This window comes from Tenrec ecaudatus, chromosome 17 (assembly GCF_050624435.1).
Source record: "Tenrec ecaudatus isolate mTenEca1 chromosome 17, mTenEca1.hap1, whole genome shotgun sequence".
Classification (NCBI taxonomy): Eukaryota; Metazoa; Chordata; class Mammalia; order Afrosoricida; family Tenrecidae; genus Tenrec; species Tenrec ecaudatus.
The window spans coordinates 20,133,144-20,146,817 of NC_134546.1; the positions used below are offsets into that span (position 1 = coordinate 20,133,144).

The window sequence follows — 13,674 nt, forward strand, 5'->3', positions numbered from 1 at the left end:
GCCATCATCATCTTTTTTCAGTCTTTATTATCAAACTGTTGTTGGGTGAGTTCCTATCTACTGTCGAGTTAAACTGTTGTCTCAATATGTGCTGTAGTGACTGGGATCATAGCCATTCTGCAATACAGTTGTACTGGGGCTCTAGTAGGCATCGTGTATCATGCAGGAGAGACCGAGCCCAGAAAAACCCTGACAGTAGAGCCGTTCGTTACTCAAGAAGTTCCAGTGCTTTGCAACCTGCAAGGCTTCATCTACAAGTGGATGAGGAGACTCGAGTTGGTGGTGCAATCAAGGAGTCAATCCTACTTTCTACTCTTGGGCAAGGTAACTATGGCTCCAATGGAGGAACTGGAAATCAGGTCTTGTTAAATCTCTGAAGCTCCCAAGCAAATGAAGCAAGACAAAGATGAAAGGGCCAGGAATGAAGGCAGTGGAGGATTAGGGAAAACAAGGGAATGGACGTTTGCGAAATGGAAAGTGGCTGTTTTTTCAGGTGGAGATAACCAACAATGCAGTACAGGCAAAAGCAAATGGGAACAAAACACTAAAGGTTGTTGAGATACTAGGAGTTGAATGAAATCTCTCCCTTTGTGAGGCAGGGGATGGCTGGTTTAATAAAAGAACATCAGAAAGGTGACTCACTAACAAGGAAATGAGTACCTGGGCAGCCATTGGCCTTTCAGGATACCGAGAACAGTTGATGGTACTGGAGTGGTGACGGTCAGCTGCTGCTGTTCGGATTCGCTACCGGAGTAACATTTCTAGCAATGGCTTTATCACTGGGGCATATTTTAGTAGCAGCTTGTTTTAAGGGAAACCACCATCATTTTCAAAGCATTTTCTTCCCACTTGAGCCCCTGATATCAGCTCTCCATTTCTTCCCCCTCCCTCCCCCACCCACCCTCCCTCACGATTGATAAGTTATAGATTATTTTCATATCTTACATCGTCCTCCATCACCCCTCACCCACTTTTCCATTGTTCGTCCTGGGAGGGGGTTCTAGGTTGATCCTTGTAATCAATTCCCCCTTTCCCACCCCCACCCTCCCCCTAATCCTCTTGGTTTCGCTACTCTCATTGTTGGCCCAGAGGGGTTTATCTACTCTGGATTCCCTGTGTTTCAGGCTCTTATATGTAGCAGTGTGCATGTTCTGGTCTAATACGATTTGTAAGCTAGAACTAAGGTCATAGTGGGGGAAAGGAATTACCAAAGAGCTAGAGGAAAGTTGTGTGTTTCATTGGTGCTCTACTGCACCCTGACTGGCCCATCTCTTCTTGGTGACCCCTCTGTGAGGGGATATCCAATTGTCTAGAGATGGTCATTGGGTCTCCACTTCTTGCCACCACCACCCCCATTCACATTGGGTATGATTTTCTTCTGGGTCTTAGATGCCTGACACCTGATCCCATCGACACCTCATGATCGGATAGACTGGTGTGCTTCTTCCACGTGGGCTTTGTTGCTTCTCAGCTAAATGGCCACTTGTTTATCTTCCAGCCTTTAAGATCTCAGATGCTATATTTTTTTATAATCGGGTACCATCAGCTTTCTTCACCACATTTGCTTGTGCACCCATTTTGTCTTCAGCGATTGTGCTGGGAAAGTGAGCATCACAGAATGTTGATTGTTAGAACAAAGTGTCCTTGTGTTGAGGAAGTACTTGAGTAGAGACTCAATGTCCATCTGCAACCTTAATTCTTAACATATAGATATGAGTACATAGTTCTATTTCCCTCTCATAATATATATATATATATATATATATTTACATATCTACATGCCTGTATTTAGACCTTTATAAATGTCCTTTGCCTCCTGGTTCTTTCCTCTATTTCCTTTTACTTTCCTCTTGTCCCACTATCATGTTCGGCCTTCATTCAGGTTTAGTAATTCCTTGCTGCTACATTGCCCTTGATTAAGCTCCACTAGGCATCCTATGCTCTCTCTCCATGATTTTAGTTCACTTGTTGATCCCTTGTCCCTGGGTTGGTTTCCCCCTACTCCTTTCCTTTCTCCCACCTCCCCTTCTCCGGTATCACCCCGGAACAATTGGTCCCATTCTTTTTATCTTTGAATGATTTATCCTGCCTATCTAGATAGACATGCAGATACATTAATAAGTGCAAAAACCAGGGAAAGCCAAATAAAGCAACAAAGGAAGTCAAGAACAACAAAACAATAACAACAACACCAAAAAACAACAAAAAGCCACTGACAAAAATGGAAAAGCCTCTAAGTAGCTCAAAGTCTGTTTGCCGGCCTTTACAGGTGTTTTCCAGTGGAGTCTGATGGAGAGGGCCACACTCTGTCTCTAAAGGCTATTTTTGGTATTCCCTGGGGATTTCATCACTTTGCTCCCCTTTCTGCTCTGCTGCATGCCCTTAGTGTTTCGCCCCAGTGTGATGGGGTCAGATTGTGCACAATTTCCACACTGTGTCTCCAGTGCTGTTCCCTGCAGCGCTATGGTTTAGTGAGGGATGTGTCTCATGGTGGGGCGGTCCTATGGCCCTCCCTGTGTGTTGTCTGCCCCGAGCAGGAACCAAGTGGGCCAGGATGTCTTCCCCTCCCTCTCCATCCCTTTTCATTTCTCCCAAGTGCTCTAATCAGATGCATCGCTAATCCTTAATAAAGTATTAGCGAGCCAAGTCCAGCAACAAATAAAAGGGCTACGTACATGACCAAATTGGGATTTATCTTATGGACACAAGGCCATTTTAATATCTGAAATCAGTAAATGCAATGGACTGTATTAATAAAGGATAAAAACATGAAGAAAAATTTGGCAAACTCCAACATCCATTCAAGATCAAATACAAAACTTCTACCAAAAATCCTCAAAGAAATACCTTCAAGGAAGCATCTCAAGCTGATAAAGGGAATCTACCACAAAAAGTCATCGCCACATCATATCATACTTAATGGTAAAATATTGAATGTTTCCAGCCTCGGGTTAGGAAAAATGGATGGTTATACATACTCAGCACTTGTATATTTTATTGTGGGTTCTAGATAGTACTATAATGTAAAATAGTAATATTAACAAAGACATTCAAACTGGAAAAGACGGGGTAAAATATATTTGCAGTGACATGTAGAAAATCTCTAGGAAAAAACTAAATTAGTGTAGAATGTTAGGAAATTGTGGTAGCAATTGTATAATTCTATTTGACGTGATTGAAATATGGAATGATATGTATGTATTAAATCCCAACTAATAATAAAACAAAAGTCTAAACTAATCAATGAATGTAGCAAGATCACAGGATACAAGATCATGTATAAAAATAGATTTTATTTCTATAAACCAGTTTTTAAAATAAAATTAAGAAAATAATTTCATTTATAATAATATCAGAAAAATTAAATACTTGGGAGTAATTTTAACAAAAGAATTGCAAGATCATGGATTATGCCTATGGAAAATCCCCTTTGACCACTGACCGGGAATTCAAATAGCCTTCCTATCTATCACACAGTGATATGAACCCACTAGAAAGTAGGTTAATGCAGATGTAGTTAAATTCAATTTTAACACCTTATTATCATTTGTTTGCCTTCATGACCCATTTTTAATTTGTTCAAGTTTTTATTATTTTCTGCTTTCATTTCAATTGAGGTTTTGTTTTGTCTTTGTTGTTTTTTTTCCTTTTGTGTTTTTCTTTTAAAAAAATCATTTTATTGGGGACTCTTACAGCTCTTTAAAAATATTTTTATTTATTTATTTTTATAAATCATGTTATTGGGGCTCATACAACTCTTATCACAATCCATACATACATCAATTGTGTAAAGCACACTTGTACATTCATTGCCCTCATCATTCCCAAAACATTTGCTCTCCACCTAAGCCCCTGGCATCAGCTCCTCATTTTTTCCCTTCCCTCCCCACTCCCCTCTCCCTCATGAGCCCTTGATAATTTATAAATTATTATTTTGTCATATCTTACACTGTCCAATGTCTCCATTCACCCACTTTTCTGTTGCCCATCCCCCAGGGAGGAGGTCACATGTAGATCCTTGTAATCCATTCTCTTTTTTTTTTTTTCACACCAACAGCCTTACATCATTTATTGTTAAACTTGATTAGGAAGCAAAAAACCAAGGAATAAACCAGATTATTTGCCAATAGAAGTTCAAGTCATCAGATGGGGACAAAATTTGAGCCTGGGAAAATGCGGCCATGCGTGCCACCCTTCAGGGGGCTCCTTACAGCCCCAGCTTGGTTCTTCTCCAATGTCTTCTCTTGGAGTTGTACCTGATTTTATTACCGGTTTTCATTCAAATCCATTGGGGAATGGGCCAATTCTGCTTCTGTTTCTTGGCCAGGAATCTCTTGATCCTGAAAGTCTTATGAGACGACATGGTGAAGTCGGAGCACCACTGCACTCGGGGTGGCAGAGAAACGGAGAGAGGGAGGAGAGGGGTAATCCATTCTCTTACAGCTCTTGTAACAAGCCATAGAGCCATTGTGCCAAGCACATTTGTACATATGTTGCCATCATCTTTTTCAAAAACATTTTCTTTCTACTTAAGTCCTTGGTATTAACTCCTTATTCTCCTACCCCTCCTTCATGAGCCCTTGATACTTGATAAATTATTATTTTCATATCTTACACTGACCTCTGCCTCCATTCACCCACATTTCTGTTGTTCATCTACATTGGGGAGACTGGTTATATTTAGATCATTGTGATTGGTTCCCCTTTCTCCCCCCCACCTTCCCCCTACCCTCCTGGTATCACTACTCTTATTATTGATCCTGAGGGGTTTATCTGTCTTGGATTCCCTGTGTTTCCAGTTCTTATCTGTACCCATGTACATGCTCTGGTCTAGCAGGATTTGTAAGGTAGAATTGGGATCATGACAGTGGGGAAGGGGGTGGGGGAAACATTAAAGAACTAGAGGAATATTGTATGTTTGATTGGTGCTATACTGCACCCTGACTAGCTTGTCTCTTCCTTGTGACCCTTCTGTAAGGGGATGTCCAATTGTCTACAGATGGGCTTTGGGTCTCCACTTCACACTCCCACTCATTCACATTGCTATGATTTTTTGTTTTGGGTCTTTTGATGCCTGATCCCTGATCCCACTGACACCTCATGATCACACAGGCTGGTATGCTTCTTCCATGTGGACTTTGTTGTGTCTCAGTTAGTTGGCTGCTTGTTTGTCTTCGAGCCTTTAAGGTCTCAAGTGCTATATATTTTTTATAACTGGGCACCATCAGCTTTCTTCACCACATTTGCTTCTGCACCCACTTTGTCTTCAGCGATCATGTTGGGAAGGTGAGCATCAGGGAATGCCAGATTATTAGAACAAAGTGTTCTTTCATTGAGGGAGTACTTGAATAGAGGCCAATGTCCATCTGCTATCTTAATACTAAAGCTATAAATTCAAATACATATATCTATTTCCCTATTGTCATATATAAATTTATTTATATGTACATGCCTGTATTTAGACCTCTATAAATCCCTTTGCCTCCTAGTTCTTTCCTCTATTTCCTTTTACTTTCCTCTTGTCCTACTATCCTGTTCAGCCTTCATTCGAGTTTCAGTAATTCCTGTTACATTGCCCTTGATCAAGCCCTACCAGGCCTCTTATACCCTCCACTCCATCGATTTTAGATCACTTGTTTCCTTGTCCCTGGTTTTGTCCACGTCTCCCCGCCCCCCCCCCCACCATCATTCCCATTGTTTTCTCCGCTGGATTATTTATCCCATCTATCTTATCTAGATAGACCTGCAGAGACAATAATAAACACAAAAACAAGATAGAGCAAAACAACAAAAGAAAAGAAAAAAAACTCAAAACAACAGCAAAAAACGAAAGAAGAGAAAGAAAAGCCTATAAACAGTTCCAGGTCTGTTGGTTGACCTTTAAGAGTGTTTTGTGGTTGAGTCTGATGGGGTGCCACGCCCTGGCACCAAAGTCTATTTTTGGTATTCCCTGGGACTTCCTTGCTTTGCTCCCCTCACTGCTCTGTTGGAATGATGTTTTTGGTGTCATTTGACAGCCCACCAGACCTTCTGTCATTAGGATTCAATGTGTCAAATCGGTTCTTGAGATGTTCTAGATATTCAGCTGGGATTGACTCAATGTTATATCTTGGCTCTTGTGGACTTGTTTTAATTGTCTTCAGCTTCATCCTGCACTTACATATGAGCGATTGATGACCTCTTTCACAGTCACCCGTTGGCCTGGTTTTAGCTGTTGATATTGAGCTTCTCCATTGTCTCTTCCCATAGATGTAGTCAGTTTGATTTCTGTGTACTCATCTGGAGAAGTCCGTGTGTAGTTGCTTTTTGTGTTGTTGGTAAAAGATATTTTCTATGAACAAGTTGCTGTGTTTTTGTTTTTTAAGTTGCTGGTTTTGCAAAATTCTCTCATGCGACTTCCAGCTTCGTTTCTATCACCAAGTCCATTATTTTCCAACTACTGTCCCTTCCTCCTTGTTTCCAACTCTTGTGTCCTATAGAGTTGCTATAATTTGCAATCAACTTAATGGCAGTGAGGTGTTTTGGGGGTGAAATGGGAAAGCAACCCTGTCTGTGATGGCTCAGGTTATACTTCGACTGCCTGGCTCAGGATTCTCAGAGGTTAGGTGCCTATGGAATGATGTAATTGAGGAGTTTTGTTAGGATATCGTCGTCGTCTTCGATTTTGTGATCTGATGTTGCTGTTGTTGTTAGGGGCCATGGAGTTGGTTCTGACTCAGTGCAATACTATGCACATCACACCCAAACCCTTCCTGGTCCTGCACCATCCTCGTCATTGTCCTTTTAAGTCCATTGTTGTAACTTACTGGGTTATGTAAACTCTCAACTAAGACGCAAAATACTCAGCAACTGTCTAAGAGTTTCTTCCAGATATTTATAAGTCCCCATTTCCATTTAAGGTTTTGAAGATCACCATATTGATAAATAATATGTATTTAGGTGGTTCTTCCTATTTCAGTCGTCGGCATCATTTGTCATTGACTTTCTATGATGTCACCTAGTTCTTTCACATCTCATGCCTCCCTTAACCTCGAGTACATGTACATGTTCCATATTGGCATCTCCTCTGATCATTTTATCTTAATTTTAATGAAATCAATATTCGATGTTCACAAAATACTGCTTACAGCTGGACCAGTGTTTCATTAAGACATAATAATTTTTTAAAAGACAAAATAAACAGCTATTTTTGTGCAACAAAAAATGGCTGCATGTCTCCTAAGAAAAGATTGGGAAATTTTCATATGATTAAGCAGTTTAATGATGTCCACTATGGTTAGTTTATTCCTGCACAAGCTTTGATTTGAGACATCTTTTTGTCATCCTTATTTTGTTTTTATGATGTCATTAATAAAACTCATTATACCCTCATGGTTGTATAAATTTCCATTCACATCTTCGAACACCAGTAGTCTGTCTGTTTTGTTCCTTCGGGACATTTCTCCAGGACTTTCAATCCCTCCCATCTGAAGTGTGCCCTCTCCACAGCTGGGTCATTGTCTCCTCGGGTCTCACTGTATCCATCTTCCCTGGATTTCCTCTGTTCATCTTCCTTTCCCTCAGTTTGGCAGGAGGACATTATGAACAGCTTCCTGAGAAAGAAACGTACAGAAAGGTTTTTGAGAACATGTGCACCCAAAAAGAATATCCTTATTCTACCTTCATGTTGACATTTAGTGCTTTTCTGGCTCAGAATTTGGTTTTGTTTTCTTTCCCCCCCCCTCAGAATTTTAAAGCATAGCTTCATTATCTTGTACCTTCTAACCTTTCTTTTGATCACACAGATTCTGAGTCTTGAGCATTTGTAGCGAATCTGTTTTTATTTTCGCTCTGATAACTTGCAGGAGCTTCCCGTTGCCCCTTGCCTTATTTCTGAAACGCTGTGGAGGCGTGCCTGCATTTCAGTCCCATGCTATCACTGTGTTGAGTTGTTTGTGGGCCCCATGGATGTGAGATGTGTCCATTTGGAAGAACATTTTTCTGAACTATTTCCATGGTGGTGTAGTGGGTTATGTGTAGGACCGTTAACTGCAAGGTAAGTGGTTCAAAGTCAGCACCTGCATGGGAGAAAGATGAAGCTTTCTACGCCATACATTTATATAGTCTTGGAAATCCACAGGTCAGTTCTACTCTGCTTTTTAAGGTCACTGTGAGTCAGAATTGACTCTGGCAGAACACTTTCTTTTTGTTAGTGTTGTTTGTTCCTTTGTATCCCCCTCTGATAGTTACAGTTTTGTCCCAACTCAGCTCAGTGAGGATTTTCAGGGGTTTGGCAGTTAAGATGTAGCAATCCCCCTCTCCCCCACCCCCGACACACACTCCTTGATGAGCTAGAACATAATGTGATCCTCAGGATGTGGCCCGCTTCCAATGTAAGCGAATGCTGTAGAAAAGCTTTCTTGCTTTTTACTGGGTCTGAATTAACTGGCCTCAGGTTCTTTGTACTTGAACTAGGAGCCTGCTAAATTGCCTGTGGATCCAGCGAGTCACCAGCAGCCTGCCATTTTACCTTGGATTCATTAACCTCTGCAGCCAGGAGACTGCATCTGACCTGCTGATCCCGTGTTCACAAGCCCCTGCAGTTATGTGAGTCAGCAGAAGCCTCCAGCCTGACATCTGATGCATAGATTTGGGACTTGCTCGCCTCTGTGACTGTGTTTACCATTTCAATGATATAAACCTCCTGGTAAATGCAAACTGAACTCACTGCCATATTCAGGGTGTCTCAGCCTTCCAGAGCTCTTGTGGAGGAGTCCATCTCCTCTTCCATGGCTTGTGGCAGCCCCACTCTAATCTCGGTCCCATCTTCTGGTGACTTTATTTCCTGTGTTTGTCTCCTGTGTGTCTCCAAGTCCTTTGACTTACAAGTACTCACCTTAAGCCCAGGATGATATTATCTCAAGCTCCTTAACTTATTTACATCTGCAAAGACCCTAATAAGGTCATATTCAAAATAAGCAAAGCTATAAGGTCATATTCACAGGTTAGGACTTAGACATCATTTTGGGAGGAGACACAATTTGACCCACTGAAGCATCTACATGGAAGTGTTGCATAGGAAATGAAGTGTGAACGTCATGCTCGTCTTGATTCAAGGAGCATAGTATAGTCCAGGCTAGATGTACACAGGGGGGGGGGGGGATCAGCATATAGGTAGTATTTAAAAGCAGGTGTCTAAGCATTACCAAGATGAAAAAAGAGAGGTTCCCTGAGGCAGGTTGATATCAGAGGTGGGGGAGATTAGGAAGACCCAGCAGAGAAGACTGAGAAGAACAGTGGAAGGGTATGGTAATCATGGAAAACATGTATGTTAGTTATAAGTCAAATTAGCTGAAGATTTAGAGTAAGGCGAACCAGAGACATATACGAGCCATAGATACTTGAATGGATTTGGGGCTTGCACCTAATTCTAGCCACAATATAAGGACAATTAGCTCTCATGACCAGCCCCTGCTTGATGCGTGCCCTCATGAAGAGATCACTGACGATAGGAGTGCTATAGCAAATTGTGGTGAAGAAACTAGATGGTGCCCAGCTATCAGAAAGTATAGTGTCTGGGGTCTTAAAGACTTGTTTTCAAACAAGCAGCCATCTAAGTGAGGCTACATTCATATGGAAGAAGCACATCAGCTTTTTCATATGATCCAAGGATCGTAAATAATATAATACAAATCCAAAGGAGGGAATGGTATCAGAACTTAAGTGGTGAGCACCTGGTTTGCAGAAGGCTATATGGATGACAGTGAAACCCCAAAATTTCAGAGTCCACCTTGGATTGATGTGCAGAGTCCACCTTGGATTAATCCTCTGGTGAATCTGGTCTGATCCGGGATGAAGGATGTGAATAGGCCTGTTATCAGACAGGAAGCACTGTAAAGTCAATTATGACAGATGTAGTTTGGTTAAGATGTAATATCATTTGATCTTCTTTTTGATCCATTTTCAAGCTGTTTCAGTTTAAAAATAATAATAACAAAGGGGAAATACACAAGGATTAAACTCCTGGTGAAATCTCTCTGATGATGGACCAGGGACGTGTGTAGTCCTGCTGTCATGCAGAACGCATTGGAAAGTGAATTGTGGCAGATATAGTTAAAAATTAGAAGCTTACTATTTGATCTTCCTTATGATTAACAATTTTAGTCCAGTTTCTAGTTTTCATTCTATTCTAATTTTTAATATTTTCTGATTTCTTTTCGATAGAGAATTTTATCCACTTTAGTTATTTAAATAAATGATTTTCTGTATATGAAATCCATGATAGGGTGGAGAGCAAATGCTTTGAGAATGATTGGGGCAAGGAATGTATGGATGTGCTTTATACAATTGATGTATGTATATGTATGGACTGTGATAAGAGTTGTATGAGCCCCTAATAAATTGTTTTAAAAAAAAAGAAAACAAAACAAAACAAAAAAAGAAATCCAGGATAGGTGTATCTATAGAGGCAGAAACTGAGTTAATGGCTCCTTGGAGGTCAGGCAGGGAAGGTTGGGGGAAATGGGGGGCTAATAACAATTAGCACAAGAATGAAGAAAATGTTCTAAAACTGATTGTGGTGGTGGTGATTGTGCAACTTTTCTTGATGTGAATGAACTATTTAATTGTATGGTATATGAATTATATGCCAATAAGATGATTGGGGGAAAAAAGATGAAGATTTTAGAATGGCAATTTTTACGTAGTCATGGAAGTCACTCATCACCTTGAGAGCAGTTTTAATGAAACAATGTGGATAAAAGTCCCATGGAAAATTAGACTGTCTTTTATTTATTTAACTATGAGAGTAAGTAGAAAGGCATAGCTAAAAATGGGGCAACTTTTACTAGTATATATTTTTAGAGGAAACTTTTTTTAAAATATGGAATGCTTCACGAATTTGAGTGTCATCCCTGTGCAGGGGCCATGCTAATCTTCTCTGTATCGTTCCAATTTTAGTATATGTGCTGCCGAAGCGAGCACTAGAGGAAACTTTTATAAGCAAAATGTGAAGCTGTTGTGTCTTAATAGACTCTTCTGCAGGCTGTGTTTCCCTCTCTTCAAGCCTTCCCCGAGGAGTCCGGTGTTCTTAGATTTATATCACGTCACAAGGGACTCCAATCATGCTGCTTTTCAATGTTCCTTGAGTTTGGGGAATGTGAAAAAATGAGGTAAATCTATAGAGACAGTAACTGGATTGCTAGTTTCTTAGGGTTGTGGCAGGAGAGGTTGTGGGGATACAGAACTGGTAATGATGAATATTGGAATGAGGACAATGTTCTAACATCGATTGCGGTGATGGTTGAACAACCCTTTTCAGGTTATTTAAACCATATAAATGTACGGTAGTTACATAATTCATGTTAGCATGTTGAATAGGTTATAGGGGTGTAGTCTAGCCTGTCAATCAAGTTGTAGCCAATCATGCCTCTGTGAGGGCATGGCCTTCTTCTGAGGATTCCGGGAACTCCTGTCTTCCTCCCTGGAGGCATGACACACACTCTCCCTGGAAGATATTCCTATTGACAAGCCACATGGAGACACGCTGATGGAGCCAGAGCCCTGGAGCTGGAGGAGCCACGTGGAGACCCCTGCCAGCACTGAGATGCTTCCACCGCCACTGGATCCACAAGACTTTCCACCCACTGGCCTGGAATTTTCCTGCATTCGGCATCATTGCTTTTGTTGTTTGAGTCTGAAGAGGAATTTATAGACTGGTGTCGGGTATATGGGCTAATATTGGACTTCATTTGGACTGGGCCAGGATGTTTTCTTTATATACAATTGCTCTTTTAGATAAAGCTCTTCTCTTACATATATATGAGTGTCTATGAATTTGTTTCTGTAGTCAACCCAGAGTAACACATATGGTAAAGTTAGAAAGGTATATGAATTATATGCCAATAAAAACGGTTAATTTTTAATATTAAAAAAGTCTGAAGGTTGTCAGGTAAATGAGGTCAATTCTCCGAGGAAAGTTCTGGCTACCCTTGAAGCATGAGCTAGTGGCACAGTCAATATGGAAAAAAAATTTTCCTTAGCACAACTTTCCTGGTCTTTTTCTCACCAGTGCAGTTTTCAATTTCCCTTAAACTCCCTCATAATGAGGCCTTGTATTATTCCGTGTCCTTCAAGAATACCTAGCAAGATCACCTTCTGGGAATCTCCCCCAAATAGTGACTTTTCTGCACTGGAAGCGGCCATGCAGATCCCCCGGGAAGCCATTGTTTTGACTGGAGTTCTTGAGAGCACCCTCAGGAGACTAAGACAGATGTATTACCGAGAGGACTGGTTGCACCCACCCACTGCTCACACAGACATGGCTGAATATGTTCTGTTTGGAATCAGCCTGTGCCTGTAAGAAGTGGAACCTGGGTGTCAATAGCTTTTGACATCCTTGTGTGCATGTATGTAGAGCTTTGTTGTAAAGACAGGATTGGGTTAGTACCTGGAGGGGAAACTGTGGTCAAGGAGGAAAGAATTCAGTGACATGAAACAACATGCATGTGAACTGTTGAATGGAAAACTGATTTTGCTCTATAAACTTTCTCCTAATTCACAATAAAAGGTTAAAAGGATGGTGGTCAACGGAGAAATAGCAACATGTTTATTGCATGTGTTTTGTGAATCTGAAGAGGACTTTATAGATTGGTATTGGACTAATGGGCTACTATCAGACTTATAAACTTGATCAGGACTGGGCTGGAACATTTTCTGAATATTCAATTGCTCTTGTATATAAAGCTCTTTCTTATACACATATGCATGTTTATGAGTTTGTTTCTCTAGTCTACCAAGACTAACACAATGTCCTTGAAGTAATTTTAGAGAATTTCTTTTGGGGGGAACCAGAATCCACTCAGTGGCAGTGAGGGTTTTTTATTGTTGTTGAGTATCCTTGCAGGGGCAAGTAGGGATGGGACCCAGAACGGAAATGAAGGATAGCCTTGCCAGAAGTTTGGACCATTCGCCCTTCGTGCCAGGAGAGGCAGAGAGCAGATGGGCACAGGCCACTAGAGTCTATGGGAGTGGGAATATATGGAAGTTCTCTTAGGATTGCTTCTATTTTCTTAGGAAATAGGAAGCAAAGTCATCCATTGAAAATGAGGGGAAGAGGATGAGGTTTGAGATGACAGCAGAAAACAAATGAATATCAAGGAGAGTAAGGGATTGGATGAATAATGGAACAATGGTTTGATTACCTGGCAGAAGAATCAACTTCCCATAGGAAGTTAGTGATCTTGAAATTAAAGTGCATACAAGAGAGGTTGGGATGACTGTGGTTTCTGTCCAGCCACTTTTAACTGCCTTTAGGTAGAGAATCAGATGGAACCAGGGCTGAGGTCTTACCCAGGGACAACCATGAGGTTGGAATGAGGTACGCAAGTTGAGTATTATAATGATTGAAGATATGTGAGGGCTGGAGTGGGAAGGGAAGATACATCGGCTAGACCAGGGAGGACTGGGTGAGGGCTAGTGAAAAGACTGTAGGATCCATACACTGAAGGTTGGGGGTAGCAGTAGTGGACTTGTTGGGGACTAAAGGGGAGAATATGAAAGAAAGTAAGTGGTTGGAAATTGAGGTGCATGATGTTGGGATTATGGAGGGGGTGTAGTTACTTTCATGACAAGGTGGGAGATAAGGCAGAGACCAACATTATGGAAGAAGAGGGGTCAAAAGACTGATATTGTTGA

The 13,674-nt window shown here is 41.1% G+C and overlaps 1 non-coding gene across 1 annotated transcript; it reads right to left on the reverse strand.

Annotated features, from left to right (window-relative positions):
- Positions 1-10,855: 10,855 nt before the first annotated feature.
- On the reverse strand, positions 10,856-10,962 carry LOC142431124 (U6 spliceosomal RNA). Its single transcript, XR_012780691.1, has one exon. It is a non-coding gene; the product is annotated as a U6 spliceosomal RNA (small nuclear RNA).
- Positions 10,963-13,674: the final 2,712 nt, after the last annotated feature.